This window comes from Panthera uncia (genome assembly GCF_023721935.1).
Source record: "Panthera uncia isolate 11264 chromosome A3 unlocalized genomic scaffold, Puncia_PCG_1.0 HiC_scaffold_11, whole genome shotgun sequence".
In the NCBI taxonomy this organism is placed as follows: domain Eukaryota; kingdom Metazoa; phylum Chordata; class Mammalia; order Carnivora; family Felidae; genus Panthera; species Panthera uncia.
The window spans coordinates 16,342,807-16,360,059 of record NW_026057578.1 but is presented as its reverse complement, the minus strand read 5'-3'; positions in this window follow the sequence as shown (position 1 = coordinate 16,360,059).

The following is a 17,253-nucleotide window of genomic DNA, read 5'->3' as shown; positions in this document are numbered from 1 at the left end:
CTTGTTGCAGATCTGCTTTATTAGCATGTGTGAGTGTATGGTTGTTTAGTTGTGGGAACCAGGCCCCAGGGATGCTAGGAAATGTTCCCGAGTTCATGCCTCTGGAAGCTGATGGCACACGGGCTGGTGACCAGGTCAGATCTTTATTACACATTCTCTTGTCTTTGACTTCAGACCATGAGAGTCGTTGGGGCTGCCACTGGCTTGCTTCTTTTTCCCATTGGGACTTTGGGGAAGGCATTCCCTGCCTCCCTCTCTCGGAGGTATATGGATGCTCTTTTCATAGATTTTAAAGAAGCCTTCTGGGCCAGGCCTCCTCTGGGGTGCTGGGCACAGAGCTGGGTTGGATGCTGCTGTGTGAAGTAATTCTGGACATTTCTTCGGGCATAAGCTGAGAAAGCATTTCCCTTCCCCATTTGGAGGCCGGGGACTGGGAGTGGTGGAAAAACAGCAGAAGAACCCAGGTTGGTGGGGTTTGGTATGGTCTGCTCCAGTTTGAGCCAGGACACCTCCACTCACGGTAGAATCACAGAGCTGAGAGAAGATGGGGCTCCAAAGTCATGTAGTCCCGATCACCTCCCAGGGCAGGAATCATCTCTGAAATGCCCTACCCAAAGGGTGCTAGACTTCTCTGTTTCACCCTCAATGACAGGGAACTCACTCCCTACCTCAGCAGACAGCCAGTCTGTGGATGGTACTCTCATTGTGAGAAAGCTCAGCTCACGTTGGGCGACCTTCCAGGAACAACCCAGATCTGTGTCGTGATGGGAAGAACCCAGACTGGGAGTAGAGATTGCTGGGTATACGATTAGGGTCGCCGTGGGAAAGCCTGTTTCCTCTGAGAGTTTGATTTCTTTGTTGTCAAGAGAACTCATCTCTGATTCTTTTTACCACTCACATTTGTTTATTTTCTGATTTGGCTTCTTTTTCTCCAGAAGTGGTCTTCAGGAACTTGGAGAGAAACTGTGGTCCCCTTCAAGTGTGGGCATCACCTTTCCTCTTGGGGCACGTTCTCAGCTGCCCATCCAGGCACTAACTATCTCAAGAAACACCCCTGTCTTCCCCTGGCTCTTTCTGTGGAGTTTGATCCCAGCACAGGCCTCTAGGGTTTCCAGGAGCAGTCCTGGATTCCACAGACCTGCTGCAGCCCTGAACACCCATAGCTCCTTCATCTACCCTCCGTGACAACTCCCTCCCCCAACACCAATGTAAGCTGTCCTCTGACTTTATAAAGACTTAGTAACTGCACCATCCATGAGACTTTCCACACCTTTGGCATATATCCCAACTGATTTTCAAATAGTGGGACCTTCTGACAAGAAGAAGAAAGAAAAATAAAGCAGAAGAACTCCACAGTCAGGTAATTGAGAGAAAGCTGGGACTCAGACTGCCTTTTGGGTTTGGAAAGGGTGTGGATGTGGCTCATCTGGTCCTGGCCTGAGAGTCCTTCCAGGCTGGCAGGCTGGACCTCCCATCTCCATGGCAACTGTTGTTATTGGTAACTGAATAACCATCTCCAACAACAGCGGCTGGAGTGGCTGCTGATGGTTTTCCCTTCTAGTTGAAAGTAAGAGGAGCCAGGCTCTTTGCTGACTGATTCCAAATGCTGAGCTCTTTGCCCCCATTTGGGCATCTTCAGTTGATACTGAGCAAACAGAGGCTACCCTTCTATTCCCCTCCAACTTCTGTGACTTAAGCAGTGGGACAAATTAACTTAGCATGTACTTTCTAGATTCTTTCTGAGAGGCTGAGAAATCTATTCAAGGACATTTAGCTAGCAAGGTCCAGAAGCTGAAGCTTGACCATCTAATTCTGAAAGCATGCTTGTGACCACATGGCTGTGGTGTCTCCATCCTTTTCCTCTGAGACCATGTGGAAACCTTCTCAGCCGTCCTTGTGAAACCATTGTTCTGTCTAATATTGTGAGGACAAGTGGCATTTCATAGTGATTCACGGGCCCCCGTGAAGCCATCCCACTTGATTGTCCTGTAGTGGAGTCAGTGGGACCTCAAGATACTATAGACCTGAAATTATTAGGGAAGTAGAGTATTTTTTTTTCAAAATTACTTTTTTATTAATTAACAGGATTTATCCGAGTTCATTTGGAAAGGGTTTGCATCCTTTCCATTCTCCCCAAGGTCCCTAATTTTGTTTGTTGGTTTGATTTTCTAATTTAATTTAATTTAATTTAATTTAATTTATTTTTTTACTTTTAAAGTTACATCCCAGTTAGTTAGCATATAGTGCAACAATGATTTCAGGAGTAGATTCCTTACCTGTTCAGCCTATCCCCCCCAACAACCCCTCCAGCAATCCTCTGTTTGTTCTCTGTATTTAAGAGTCTCTTATATTTTGTCCCCCTCCCTGTTTTTGTATTATTTTTGCTTCCCTTCCCTTATGTTCATCTGTTTTGCATCTTAAATTCCTCATATGAGTGAAGTCATATATTTGTCTTTCTCTGACTAATTTCGCTTGGCATAATACCGTCTAGTTCCATCCACGTAGTTGCAAATGTCAAGATTTCATTCTTTTTGATTGCCGAGTAATATTCCCTTGTATATGTATACACCACATCTTCTTTATCCATCTGTTGATGGACATTTTGGGCTCTTTTCATACTTGGGCTATTGTCAATAGCACTGCTATAAACATTGGGGTGCACGTACCCCTTCAAAACGGGACACCCGTATCCCTTGGATAAATACCTAGGAGTGCAATTGCTGAGTCATAAGGTAGTTCTATTTTTAAATTTTTGAGAACCTCCATACTATTTTCCAGAGTGGCTGCACCAGCTTGCATTCCCATCAGCAGCGCAAAAGAGCTCCTCTTTCTCCGCATCCTCGCCAACATCTGTTGTTGTCTGAGTTGTTAATGTTAGCCATCCTGACAGGTGTGAGGTGGTATCTCATTGTGGTTTTGATTTGTATTTCCCTGATGATGAGTGGTGTTGAGCATTATTTCATGTGTTCGTTAGCCATCTGGATGTCTTCTTTGGAGAAGTGTCTGTTCATGTCTTTTGCTCATTTCTTCACTGGATTATTTGTTTTTGGGTGTTGAGTTTGATAAGTTCTTTATAGATTTTGGATATTAACCCTTTATCTGATATGTCATTTGCAAATATTGTCTCCCATTCTGTTGATTGCCTTTTAGTTTTGCTGACTGTTTCCTTTTCTGTGCAGAAGATTTTTATTTTGATGAGGTCCCAATAGTTCATTTTTGCTTTTGTTTCCCTTGCCTCCAGAGACGTGTTGAGTAAGAAGTTGTTGTGGCTGAGGTCAGAGAGGTTTTTGCCTGCTTTCTCCTCTGTGATTTTGATGGCTTCCTGTCTTATGTTTAGGTCTTTCATCCATTTTGAGTTTAGTTTTGTGTATGGTGTAAGAAAGTGGTCCAGGTTCATTTTTCTGCATGTCACTGTCCAGTTTTCCTAGCATCATTTGCTGAAAAGACTGTCTTTATTCCATTGGATATTCTTTCCTGCTTTATCAAAGATTAGTTGGCCATACGTTTGTGGGTCCATTTCTGGGTTCTCTGTTCTGTTACATTCATCTGAATGTCTGTTTTTGTGCCAGTACCATACTGTCTTGATGATTATAGCTTTGTAATACAGCTTGAAGTTCAGGAATGTGATGCCTCCAGCTTTGGTTTTCTTTTTCAAGATTGCTTTGGCTATTCGGGGTCTTTTCTGCTTCCGTACAAATTTTAGGATTGTTTGTTTTACCTCTGTGAAGATGCTGGAGTTATTTTGATAGGTATTGCATTGAATATGTAGATTCCTTTGGGTAGTATTGACATTTTAACAATATTTGTTCTTCCTATCCAGGAGCATGGGATATTTTTCCTTTTTTGTGTGTGTCTTTTTCAATTTCTTTCATAAGCTCTCTGTAGTTTTCAGTGTATAGATTTTTCACCTCTTTTGTTAGATATATTCCTAGGTATTTTATGGTGTTTGGTGCAATTGTAAATGGGATCGATTCCTTGATTTCTCTTTCTGTTACTTCATTATTGGTGTATAGGAATGCAACCAATTTGTGTGCATTGATTTTATATCCTGTGACTTTGCTGAATTCATGGATCAGTTCTAGCAGTTTTTTGGTGGAATCTTTTGGGTTTTCCATATAGGGTATCATGTCATCTGTGAAGGGTGGACGTTTGACCTCCTCCTGGCTGATTTGGATGCCTTTTATTCCTTCGTGTTGTCTGATTGCTGAGGCTAAGACTTGCAATACTATGTTGAATAACAGTGGTGTGAGAGGTCATCCCTGTCTTGTTCCTGACCTTAGGGGGGAAGCTCTCAGCTTTTCCCCATTGAGGATGATATTAGTGGTGGGTCTTTCATATATGGCTTTTTATGATCTTGAGGTATGATCCTTCTATCCCTACTTTCTTGAGGGTTTTTATCAAGAAAGGATGCTGTATTTTGTCAAATGTTTTCTCTGCATCTATTGAGAGGATCATGGGGTTCTTGTTCTTTCTTTTTTTGATGTGATGTATCACATTGATTGTTTTGCAGATACTGAACTAGTTCTGCATCCCAGGTATAAATCCCACTTGGTTGTGGTTAATAATTTTTTTTAATGTATTGTTGGATCTGGTTGCCTAGTATCTTGTTGAGGATTTTTGCATCCATGTTCATCAGGGAAATTGGTCTATAGTTCTCCTTTTTAGTGGGGTCTCTGTCTGGTTTTGGAATCAAAGTAATGCTGGCTTCATAGAAAGAGTTTAGAAGTTTTCCTTCCATGTCTATTTTTTTGGAACAGCTTCAAGAGAATAGGTGTTAACTCTTCTTTAAATGTTTGGTAGAATAGAGAAGTAGAGTATTGACAAGGTGAAGGGACTTGCTGACCCAGGCCACTGTCTCAGACTGCCTGCTCTCCCTGTCCCACTCTCCCTCCAACCTTGTAGGGGCATGCAGTGGGGCAGACCTGCCACAGGAATGAAATTCAGGCCTCTTTCATGGAGGACCCTTTGGCCTTGCATTATGTTTTATCACATCTCTGAGTACTTTAATTTTGTAAAACATTTCAGGCATACTTCCACTGATTGGTTTTCCTGGGTGGACTTTGGAGTTGCTTCTGTTAGTTCTTAGATCTGATCTTGCTGAGGTTTTGAGTGGAGTTATACACAGCTCACAACTCATGAAGGCCCTGCCCTGTGAAAGAGAGGAATAACCCAGTGTTAGGTGTCTGACCATCTGTGTTCAAATCCTAGTGCCCCTTCTCACGAAGGACCCTCATCTTTCTGATCTTTCATTGGCTTCTTACAGAGCTGACCACTCCCTCCATCATGAACATTGCCCTGTCCTGAGCTCCTGTGACCCCACCTCTCCCTGGTTTTCCTCTTGTCTCTCCGGCTGCTGCTTCATGGATCCCTGTGATCTTCCTCCTCTACTTGATGTCTTCATGTTGGAGTGGTTCAAGACTTGGTCCTAGGTGATACCATCCACCATGCCTATGGTTTCAATTCCTTCCTGTCCCCAGATCACACCTCTCTTTTGAGCTCTAAACCTGCATTTCTCATGGAAGGCCTTGCAGCTCTTCCTGGATGTCCCTAAGACACAGCAAATTCAGATCATCCAAAACTAAATGTGACCCTTTCCTACCAAAACTTGTCTCACTTAACCCTCACCAACCCCACCCTCCATTCCAGTGTTTCCCATCATAGGAAATGGTGCCACTCTTTCCACAATAGTCAATAGACAGGAACTGGGGAATCATTTTTGACAGGTACTTCCTTCAATTAATCCATCCTTTTGTCCTTATATACTAAAAAGTCTCTAGAATCTGTCCAGTTCTTTCCATCTCTACCACCATTACCTTCATTCACTGTTATGGCTTGCTTCCTTACAAGTCTCTTTGCTTCCATACTCCCCCAACTATCTGTTCTGTACTCTAGTTAGAATGACCTTAAAATATAAATCAGATTATATTGCTCCCCTGCTATATTCCTATTACAGACTTCCCCTGCTCTCATGACAAAGATCTGTGGTGGTTTTAAGACACAGCTTCAGAATACATTCTCTCCCTTGAAACTAGGTCGTGATTGTTTCAACTAATAGAGCATGGTTCAAATGATGTGGGACTTCTGATCGTAAGTCCTAAAAGGCCATGCACCTTCTGTCTTGTTGGTGGAACATTAGCCCTTAGAGCTCTGGGTCACCATGTAAGATAGTTTGATCACCACGAGGCCACCATGCCACCAAACCCATGTCATGGGGAGTCCATATATTGGTGTTTTGGCTGACAGTCACAGCTGAACCCAGCCTTTGAGTTATTTCACACTAGGAGCCAGTTATGTGAGTGAAGAAGCCTCTAGATGATCCTGGATTCCCCTACTTCAGTCATTGAGTCACGCTGGTCATTCATGTCTTCTCAGCTGAGGCTCTAGACATTGCAGAACAGAGACCAGCCATTCATGTTGTTTCCTGTTTGAATTTCTGACCCACAGAGAGATGACCATAATAAAATGGCAGTTGCTTAGGGTGGTTTATTCTGAAGAAGTAGATAACTGTACCAAAGTTCAGATCTTCCACAACATACAATTAGTGCACAGTGAATGTTGGATGAATGAAAGAATGGCTACAGGTAATATTGTTGATATTGTTTGGTGGCCATATTTGGGAGGCAGCAGAACTTTTGTTGCTTCCAAGTGACACGGGCTCTCCTGATTAAACTTCTTACCATGACAGGGAGCAGATAGGAAGGAGAGGACCTGGGCTGTGTGGGGTTTCATCCAGGTGGGAGGAGAGTCTCAGGGCAGGGTGGGTGTGGGGGGTGGTCAGGCAGGGTGTACATGCCATGCATAAGTTCCCTACATCAGCCTTTGTATCTGATTAATGAAAATTGGTCATGGTGGGTGGAGGCAAAGCCCATTCCTGACCTGATGGAAAACTTGGATAGGGTTCACTTGCCCTCCCCGGGCACCATTTTTATACAGATGTTAGATAAGAGCCCAACAAAAGCCTGCTCCGGCTCTGTAGATCTATATGTACAGACGGCCAGGAAACCAGGAAGAGCTGCTCATAAATGGCTCTATAATCCAGGCAAAGTCAGCAGGGAGGGTTACAGTTTGTAATTAAAAAAAAAATTAACCAATTACGTCCTCAATACATTCAATTCCTAATCCCCTTGAAAAGGATCTTTAGGCATCTAATTGACATATTTTAAGAGACATATTGGCTAGTTAGACATCAATTGACATCCTTATTAAATATCAATTAACACATTCCCTAACTTGATATTTAATTAGCTTGCTGGAGCTATTCTTTTAAAAGTCAATTAAATGCTTAGAATATTCTTACAAGTTGACTCCACTGATAGCGATTATGTATGAATTCCTGTCATAAGTGGTTTTTAGTTAATTGCAGGGCAAGCTGATTCTGAATATACACATCAGGTCTTTCAATACGAATTTTAGAATCAATCATTAGATACTTAATGAACCCTCTTCTCGGGCTGATTATGAATAAAAGTCACGTCTGGCTCTGGGACTCTGGGCTATTGTATTTTCACATGACTGCAAAAAGTCTAGGTCAAACAGTCCATGCCCCTGCCTGTAGGTAGAGTCATGCTTCAGTTTTTAAAAATTGTGATAAAATACACATAGCGTAAGATTTACCATCTTAACATTTTTTTAGCATGTAGTTCAAAAGTGCTAACTACGTTCACATTGTTGTACAGCCAATCTCTAAAAATTTTTATCTTGCAAAACTCAAGCTTAATCCCTGTGAAACAATGGCTCCCTATTCCCCCTCCCTCCCAGCCCCTGGCAACCAGCCTTCTGCTTCATTCTCTCTGGGTTTGACTGCTCTAGGTATCTCATGTGGGTGGAATCATACAATAGTTGTCTTTTTGTGACCGGCTTGTTTCACTCAGCATAGTGTCCTCAGGGCCCATCCACGTCATAACCTGTGTCAGAGCTTGCTTCTCTTTTCTTGTTTCTTTTTTTTCTTAAAATTTTTTTAAAAATGTTTATTTATATTTGAGAGAGAAAGAGAAAGAGGCAGAGCGTGAGTGGGGGAGGGGCAGAGAGAGAGGGAAACAACCTGAAGCAGGTTCCAGGCTCTGAGCTGTCAGCACAGAACCCGACGCGGGGCTCAATCCCACAAACTGCGAGATCACGACCCGAGCTGAAGTTGGCTGCTTAACTGACTGAGCCACCCAGGCGCCCCATCTTTTTTAAGAATGAATAATATTCCGTTGTGTGTACAGACCACGTTTCATTTTCCGTTCATCTGTCCATGGACACTTGGGTGGCTTCCACCTCTTGGCCATTGTGGATAACGCTGCTATCAACACGGGTGCACAAATAGCTCTTGGAGACCCTGCTTTCAGTTCTGTTGCCTATACACCCAGAGGTGGAATTGCTGGATCCCCTGGTCATTCTGTTTTGGTTTTTGAGAACATGCTTCATTTTGAGGTTTATTCATTCAGTGCATTCTTTGAGCATCTTGGCTATGTGGACACTCCTGAAATCAGGAGCTCAGTCCAGGGGCGCTGCAGACCCGGGAGTGACTGTAGCCTGGCGGGGCTGCTAGTGTGGTAGTCAAGTCCCGGCACAGATGGTGTGACTGGGATGGTTCTAAGCAGTCGTGTGGCATGGGTGTGGTGCAGCAGAGGACAAGGACCAGGAAGGGGTGGTTGGGTGGGGGAGGTGTGCTGACAAGAGGTAACAGCAGACCCAGGTTTCCCCTGCACGCTTGTCATCATTTCCACCGTGGTGGATGTTTCTTTCACCTCACAGGAACTTGCCCTTCACCTCTAGTAATCTCCCTATAATTACTGAGTTCCTATTATCTGCCTGGAACACTGCTACATTTTGTCACATCATCTGTCTGAGAAGGAGAGGTTGCTAGCATTTCCTCTGCTTTGCACGCAAAGATCTTGGGCTCAGGAAGCCTAACTCAGCTGCCAGGGGGTTCAGAGCCGAGGAGTCCATGCCTGACTAACGCCAGACCTGCGCAGCTCCCCCAACACTCACAGCTGAGGAGCTAGGGTGGTACCTCAGGCAAACAGGGGGCTTGCCTGGGGGCGTCACTGTTGCTGGAACTGTCCAACGCTGTTTTGTGGGCCAGCTTGGAGTAACTTGAGTGGTCAGTACCTGGATCAGTTAGTGGATCTTGCAGGGTTCATGTGGGAAAGAACTCTGACCTATCAGAGTCCTCAACAATGGGGTGGGCAGGTCCTAGGGGCAGTGAATTCCCTGTCACCTAAAGTGTGTGAGCAGAGGCTAAAGGATCATTTGACCATTTGGGAGCGAGTCGCACTGGGGAGAGTTTCAGGTTCACAAGCAGTTCATGCCCACAGTCGTTGCATTTATCGTTCTTTGTTTCTGAAGGTCTTTGTATGTGCCTTCTTGTCTTTGAGATCTCAGTTTTAATGGCCCCTCCTCTAGGAAGTCTCCCTTTATGACTCACTCAGGGTAGGTTTCTTCTTCTCCCACCCTGCCATTCTCTATTTCAGAGAACTATCTGATTCCTACATAGCATTTTTCACAGTTTATAATTATTTAGTGTGTTTGCTTGTTTAACATCTCCATCCCTGGTACAGACCAAGTTGTTTTGTTTACTGTCTGTATCCCCAGTGCCCAGAACATAGTAGGTATTCAACATGCATATTTTAATGGATGAATGGACAAATAGATAGGTGGATGTATAGGTGGGTGGGTGGGTGGATGGATGGATAAATGAATAGATGGGTGGATGAATAGATGAATGGGAAGGTGGATGGATGGACTACTTCCCAGGGTTTCAGGTTCAAGCTTCTCTGTGTTCAGGACATCCATATGTGTACATTCTCTGTAGAGAGCTTCACTGTGTGTGGTTTCATCTTCAGTTCCCATGGACAAGATTTATGACTTCTCCTTAGGGGTCACTGTAGTGAGCTGATTAGGAGATAATTACAAGAGAAAATTTTTATGTTTTTGACCCCAGAATTAACACATGAACTTTGATGAAGAGGAAAATCAGACATTGGGCAAATTCATTTGCATATAGTTTAACATGCCTTTTCAGCATGTAGGCCGCTAATAAAAAATGGCTATCTTTCAGGGCATCTGGGTGGCTCAGTTTGTTAAGCATCTGACCCTTGATTTCAGCTCAGGTCATGATCTCACAGTTGATGGGTTCGAGCCCCACATCGGGCTCTTCACTAACAGCATGGAGCCTGCTTGGGATTCTCTCTCTTTCCTTCTCCTTGCCCCTCCTGCTCTGTGCCTCTATTTCTCTCTCAAAATAAATAAATAAACCAAAAAAAAAAAAAAAGGCTATCTTTCATGTCCAAATCTCCTCTAGAGGATGTCCTGGATGTCCCAGCTTTCTTAGAGTGTGGCCTAAAGACCTCTGGAGATAGGTTCACCTCAGGCCTATTGAATGAGAACCTTGGAAATAGAGCCCATTGTGGGGAGTTTCTGAAGTACCCTGAGATGATCTTGGCTGTAGTGACATCCTCTCTGATTCCAGAGAATGTCAGTGCTTAGGACCCTGGAAAGCTGTCTAGTACAGACCATAACAGATGATGAAACAGGCCCAGAGACGGGCAGTGACCTACCTGAGGTCACACAGCAAATCCGTGGCGGAGATCAGACTGGAATCTTGTCTTTCTCCTGCTAGGACCTATAGTTTCCTCCTGATAATGGGCAAGAGGGAATGGGATTAGGGTTAAAATAATCATAGTGTTCCCAACCTTAAATTTATATTTAACAGTTAGCCCCAATTTTCTACGAATAATGTCCATTAAATAATTAATATTCCTTAAAATAGCCTGTGCTCCCTCATGCCTTTTTATTCCTGGAATATCAAACTCTTTCAGATCATCATTAATTAAGATGCTTGATGGCCCCGAGAGGTAGCCAGACACCCACAGAAACTTGGTAATTCATTCTGAATACCATGAGATACAGTCTCCATTCCAGAATTTTCCCAATTCAAAGACTGCCAAGGGAATGAGGAGGAGGTGGGACTGGAGAGAGACTGTAGTGGGTCCCGAGGGCCACCACGCACCAGGCAGCAGGCAGAGTTCATTCCAAGCACGTCAGCCTCACGACCTGGTACAGGGGAATTATTATTTGACAAACTGAGGCCACGGAGGCTCAGACCATGGGGCGATCTCTTCGGCACAGCGGCGTTTGAGAGGGTGGTATATCTGTGTCACATGCTCACCTGTCGAGGTCAAGGTTCTGACTTGTCCAATGCTGTTTTTAAAACACGCTTTCCTTGTTTGATTAGTCCTTGACCAGCGTGGCTGAGTGGAGTGGAAGGTGTTCATCCTGGGAGGAAGCAGAGATGAAGAGAGGTCTGCAGAGTTGGGGTCTGGGGTTGGACAGAGGCCACACTGCAGAGAACCTTCCTCAAGGTGACTATTTGTAAGTCTTTGGGTTATTTGTGAGTGACCTTCCCTCACATCCATCATGGCCTTCCCAGGTACCACGCACAGTCACCTCTGGGTGTTTGTTCTTTCATTTATTCAACCAGTATTTATTCAGCATCTGGTATGTGCCCAGCACTGTTTCAGATGCTGGGAAAACAGCAGTGAGGAGGAAGAAACTTGCGGGTGACACAAGCAATAAATCAGCAAGCTAATTAATTAATTACTGACTGTGACCCATGTGATGAAGGTCGCAAATGTTGCTGTGGTTCAGGGCGTTGAGGAGGCAGGCCACGTCAGGTAGCATGGCCAGGGAAGGCCTCTCTGAGGGATGGAGATTTTAGACTGAAGGATGGGGAGGGTCCAGCTGTTTGAGGATGGGTTGCAAGGATGCCCCAGGCATGTGCTGAGGCTCAGAGGTGAGAAAAGGTTTGATGCGCTTGTGGAATCCAGTGGAGACTCCCCCCTGCTCTTCTGTGTGGTGGGACAGTGAGGGTATGGGGAGGGCGAGCAAGTGGGTCTGGGCTGGTTCTGCAGGATCATAGCACGAGGGCGGTTTAGTCCTGGGTAAGGAAACGGGTGTGTGTGGGTGGAGGGGACACTGGAGGGGTCGGAGCAGAAGAGTGACATGAGCTGACCTACGTCCTACGAGATAACTTTGGCTCCAGAGTAGACAGAGGTGGGGGCAGGTGGCTTCAGGGAGCCCAGGTGAGAGGTCCTAGCGGCCTGGTTTAGGGGCACAGTGGTGAAAGCACGAGCCAAGGTCACACCCAGATCTATTTGGTGGAGGAAAGGATACCTACCAAGGCTGACTTCTGGCTGTTGGAGGCTCCCTCTGAGCCAGGGTGGAGACTTTTCTTTCATTGGACAGGTGACAACCCAGAGGCCCCCAGGGGTGAAGTTCTCCCCAGTGGGTGCAGCTCTAGGCAAGGGCTCTGTCCCCCCATGTGGCTGGGCTGAACCCGGGGACCTAGTCCCTCAGAAAGTAGGTGAATCTGGCTTATGAGAGATCCCTGCCCTGCAGGCACACAGCCTCTGTTTACAGTGAGCCCCTCCCCTGGGCTCAGAGAGGAAGTCACTGTCCAATGTGGGGAGAGGAGAGGCCCAGGTAGGATGTAGTTAAAGAACTACACTCTGCAGGAGCTCTGATGGTGGACAGCAGGAGGCCTTTCTGGAGGAGGCAGTGAGGGAACCATAGGACCAAAGACCTAGACAGCAGGGATGTGAGAGATGCCAGTGAGAGTGGAAGGTGGTGGTGGGTGGGTAGTAGGTAGGAGAGAGCTTCAGGGAGCACTGTTTTGGGATTTAGGGTTAGCCTCATCTGTCTGGGCTGGGAGACAGGAGACCTGGCTTGTGGCCTCAGTTCTGTTCTGAGTCATCAGCTGTGTGAAGTGTCTAGTCACATGCCTTCTGTAGAGTTCTCCCCACCAGCTGAGCCTCTAAGGGGTGCTCCTCAGCACTCCCTGTTTATGGTAAAAGTAACCTCCCCAACTCTCTCAGAAGATTGACAGATCTATTTCATATGTTAAAAAGTAGTTAATTATTTAGATCAGCATACTATTAAAGATTGCATTACAAAGTTTATGTTTAATGCCATTGTTATACAGAAAGAGACATTTTTTATCTTGCTCCTTTAAAAATAAATGCACACAATTAATTTGTTTTGAATTAATTGTGTAACAAACTGTACAGTTTGCTGACAAATACATCTTTAAGTGACAGATCTTATTTGATTTGGGGAACAAATCCACGTGAAAATGGAGACTGACATTTAATCATGTTGATCATCAAAACAGAAAAACTGCTGTCATGGCCTGATGTTAGGGATTTTTACATTTTGTGGCTAAAATAAAAGCCGTTGGCTTATTGGTTAATTTTGAGGTTTTGTTTCAAATTGACTAAATAGGAATGAAGGTCTCAGGCTGGTGCTGGTAAGACCTAGTCAAGGAACACATTGTGGGTTTCTTTTTCCCTCCCACTAAATGAAAAGCTGAATTGGTTGTACTCATGCCTGAATTTTCTCTCTTTATAATTGGTTTTTGAGGTGAGGGAAGCATATGGATGTGCTTCATAAGGACTGTGATCAGATGGCCCCAGTGAATGTTAGTTACCATGAGGCACATACAGTGAATTATCATCATTTCAGTGATGTTCACTAACTTGTATTTCAGATTCACTGTCGTCAGGCTTTCTGTCCTTAACCAAATTCTGTTGTGGATATAAATGAAACAGTGTATGAGTAAGAATGTGAACTTGAGCTGTATACAGCCAAAATCCTACAAACAAATGTGAAATTACAGCAGTGACAATGCTCATAACATGCTCACTACAGTGCCTGGAATATACTAGGTGCCCAATAAAAGTTAGCTATGGTGATGCTGATGACTAATGCCATGAAGGAGAGGGACGTGGCACACAGTGTGTATAATATGGCATTTAGTGCAGAGGGAGGGCTGTGGAGCTAAACTTCTGTGTGACCACGAGCACACTGATTAATCTTTCTGTGCTTCAGTTTTTTCATCTGTAACATGGAGATGATTAAGATGCTTTCCATAGATTTGGTGTGAGGTTTAAATGAATTAATATATGCAAAGTGCTAAAAATGTTATTTTAAAAAACTTATCGTCATCATCGTATTGTCATGTCAAGGGAGGCTTTGCAGAGGAAATGACTTTGAGCTGAGCTATGAAAGATGAATGTGGTAGCTAGGCAACAGTGGGAGGGACAAGCATCCCAGGCTGAAGGAACAGCCTGTACAAATGCCCTATGGTGGGAAGGATGGTGGTGCATTTGGTTAGCTGAATAAAGCTAGTGGGGCTGTAGCTAAGTGATCAAGGGGGAGGGTGGTGGGACATGAGGCTGGAGAGATAAGCTGGAACCAGAGCATGTAGAGGCTTGGGAGGCTTTGCTAGGGCTTTTTTTTTTTTTTTTTGGTGTTTATCCTCAGAACCGAGTGCCAACCAAGGGTTTTAAGCAGGGGAGAGTCCAAATCTGATCTGCCATTTGAAAAGCTCCCTCTAGTGGCTTTGGAGAGAATGAACAGGAAGCACCCATGAGGGCTGTGGTGGGTGGGGCTAGTCTGGATGGATGAGAGTGGAGAAGACTGTATCTAGTAGGTGGACCCCACAGGAGCTGGTGATGAGTGGGGTAGATGTGAAGGGTGAGGAAGCGGATGGAGGCAAGGCCAACTTCCTCTTTCAGTTCATGTAGCCATTGGGTGGACGATGGTGTCTGAGAATGACATTGTTGGGGTGAGTTGCTTTACCTCTCTGAGCCTCAGTTTCATTTGTACCCTCCATCCTGTTGTTAGGACTGTTAAGTAAGAGAACACATGAAAGTCAGCACATCCCCTAAAACGTGTCTTCTTCCTCCACACTCAGTACCTGAGACCTGCCCCTCAGCTATCATGGGTGTGGGTAGGATGGAAAGTTACCTATCACCCACATTTAAGTCTCTGGGTCTTCACTTCTCATCTATAAAGTGGGGACCAGAACCCCCAGCTCCAGGTTTCTATGAGCCCCTGAAGGATGATGGAGGTGAAGGAGCTTTCTGCCCATGGAGGGCCATACTCATATGGATCATGGTCAGTCAGGGGCAGGCAAGTCTGGGTCTCTGAGACGTTTCCTCTTCCCACCCCCTCCCTTCTGCAGCATGCTCCAGCATATCCATTTATGTGTGCACAGTATGCGTGGAGACACATTTGAGCCCACACATTCCTCTTGACACATGCACACCCCTTCATAGTACCCACATCTACACATCCCTCAAAAGATTTTAACCTAGAAGGCCTCCAAAGCTGTGCAGTCCAGCAGAAATAGAATGCAGGTCACACGTATAATTTTAAAATTTCTTGTAGCCACATTAAAAAATAAAAAGAAACCGGTGAAACTGATTCTATTTTATTTAAAAAATTTTTTTAGGGGCGCCTGGGTGGCTCAGTCGGTTGAGCGTCCAGCTTCCACTCAGGTCATGATTTCACGGTCTGTGAGTTCGAGCCCTGCGTCAGGCTCTGTGCTGACAGCTCAGAGCCTGGAGCCTGCTTCGGAGTCTGTGTCTCCCTCTCTCTCTGCCCTTCCCCCGCTCATTCTCTGTCTCTCTCTCTGTCTCTCTCTCTCTCTCAAAAATAAATAAACGTTAAAAAAAGTTTTTTAAAATGTTTTAAATATTTATCTATTTTTGAGGTGGGGGAGGAGCAGAGAGAGAGGGAGACACATACTCTGAAGCAGGCTCCAGGCTCTGAGCTGTCAGCACAGAGCCCGACGTGGGGCTTGGATTCACAGACTGCGAGATCATAACGTGAGCTGAAGTCAGATGCTTAACCAACTGAGCCATCCAGGCACCCCTTAATGAAACTAATTTTAATACTATATTTTATTTAACCCAATATAGCGAAAATATCAAATAATATTATGTAATCAAAATAAAAACTTATTAATGAGATATTTTAAGTCCCTTTTTTTTTTTTTTTTTTTTTTTTTGTGCTAAGTCTTAGAAACCCGTTGTATATTTTACACTTTTAGGACGCATGTGGCTAGTGGCTACCATACTGGATAGCGCATCTCTGGATCATCTGCCCATTCAACAGATGGGGAAACTGATGCTCAGAGAGGGCCAGTGACTGGCTCCTGGCTTTATCCCCTGCCGTGGAACGTTTCCATGATGCCCCACTGCCTGCAGAGTGGCTCCAGTACAGCTCCCACAGCCAGCCTCCCAGGAGAGGTGGTGCCTGCACAACCTCTTATCGAACCTGCTGACCTTGATCTTCCTCTGAGGGAGTGTCAGCTGGAAGCACTGGGTTCATAGACAGGGAGGGAATGCTTGGGCCTGCCCCTTCACTTACACCCCCACACGGGGTGACTGGAATGGAGCCACATGGAAGGCATACAAGGCTGAGATGGGTGTAAACATGGTGGACACAGTAGGTATGGTCCTGGGGTCAGTACATCCATTCTGCTTGCCCTGGTTCCACCGTTAGCTGCTGAGGCTAGAGTTCACTGACAGTGGGTGGCTGACCCAGATCCCAGCCCCTCCCATCTATGAAGGTGGCTGTGTCTTCAGGGTAGACAGGAGGTAAGGGGTCCCCTAGAACAGTGGGTCAGAGCCTTTTAGCTTGTGCTCAACTGCTGCTGAAAGCCTCTGCATTAACTCTCCCATGGGGCTCCAGGATGAGGCCCAGCTAGAGTTGGGTCCTTGGAGAGCAAGGTTCAAAGGCTGGGCCATGGAGGGCCTGCAGGCCATAGGGGTTGGAGAGGAGCAGGTTCCAGGGAGGTTTCCTGGCCCTTGGAAAGGAGACAGGACATCTGCCACACTCTCAGTACCAAGTGCCATCAAGTTTAATCCTCTCAGTGGCCCATGGGGGAGATCGTACCGTGACCATCCCCATTTTACAGATGAAGAAATGAGGCTCAGCAGGATAAGGGAGCCTGCCCTAATTCCCACCATCGGTAATGGGAGGAGCTTGGGTTTATTTCTGACCCTGTGGTAGGGGTGCTTTAGTTTGTCATTTAAGCCAAACAAGCTCCTTTGCTCAGATCTCTTGCCAGCCTCCTGTCCCAGAGAGCCAGCGGCCTTGTGGGTCAGGGTTACCTCAAACACAACACACCCAATCCCAGCTCCGACTGGCCTCTACTCTGTCCCTTTTCTGGAGACGGAAGGCTCTCAGAGCTTGGAGTTAGACTCCCAGAAATCACTCTGAACTCCTGCCCCTCCCTCAACCCCATGCCCAGGGATTCACTCTCTCACTCATTCAACAAATATTGAGCACCTACTATGCCTAGGCATTGTTCTAATCTCAAAGGAGAAGTCCCTATACAAAATGGACAAAATGTTCTACATTATGTCTCACAGAGACAGACTAAACAGTAAGCATAAAAAAAACCAATTGATGTGTGTC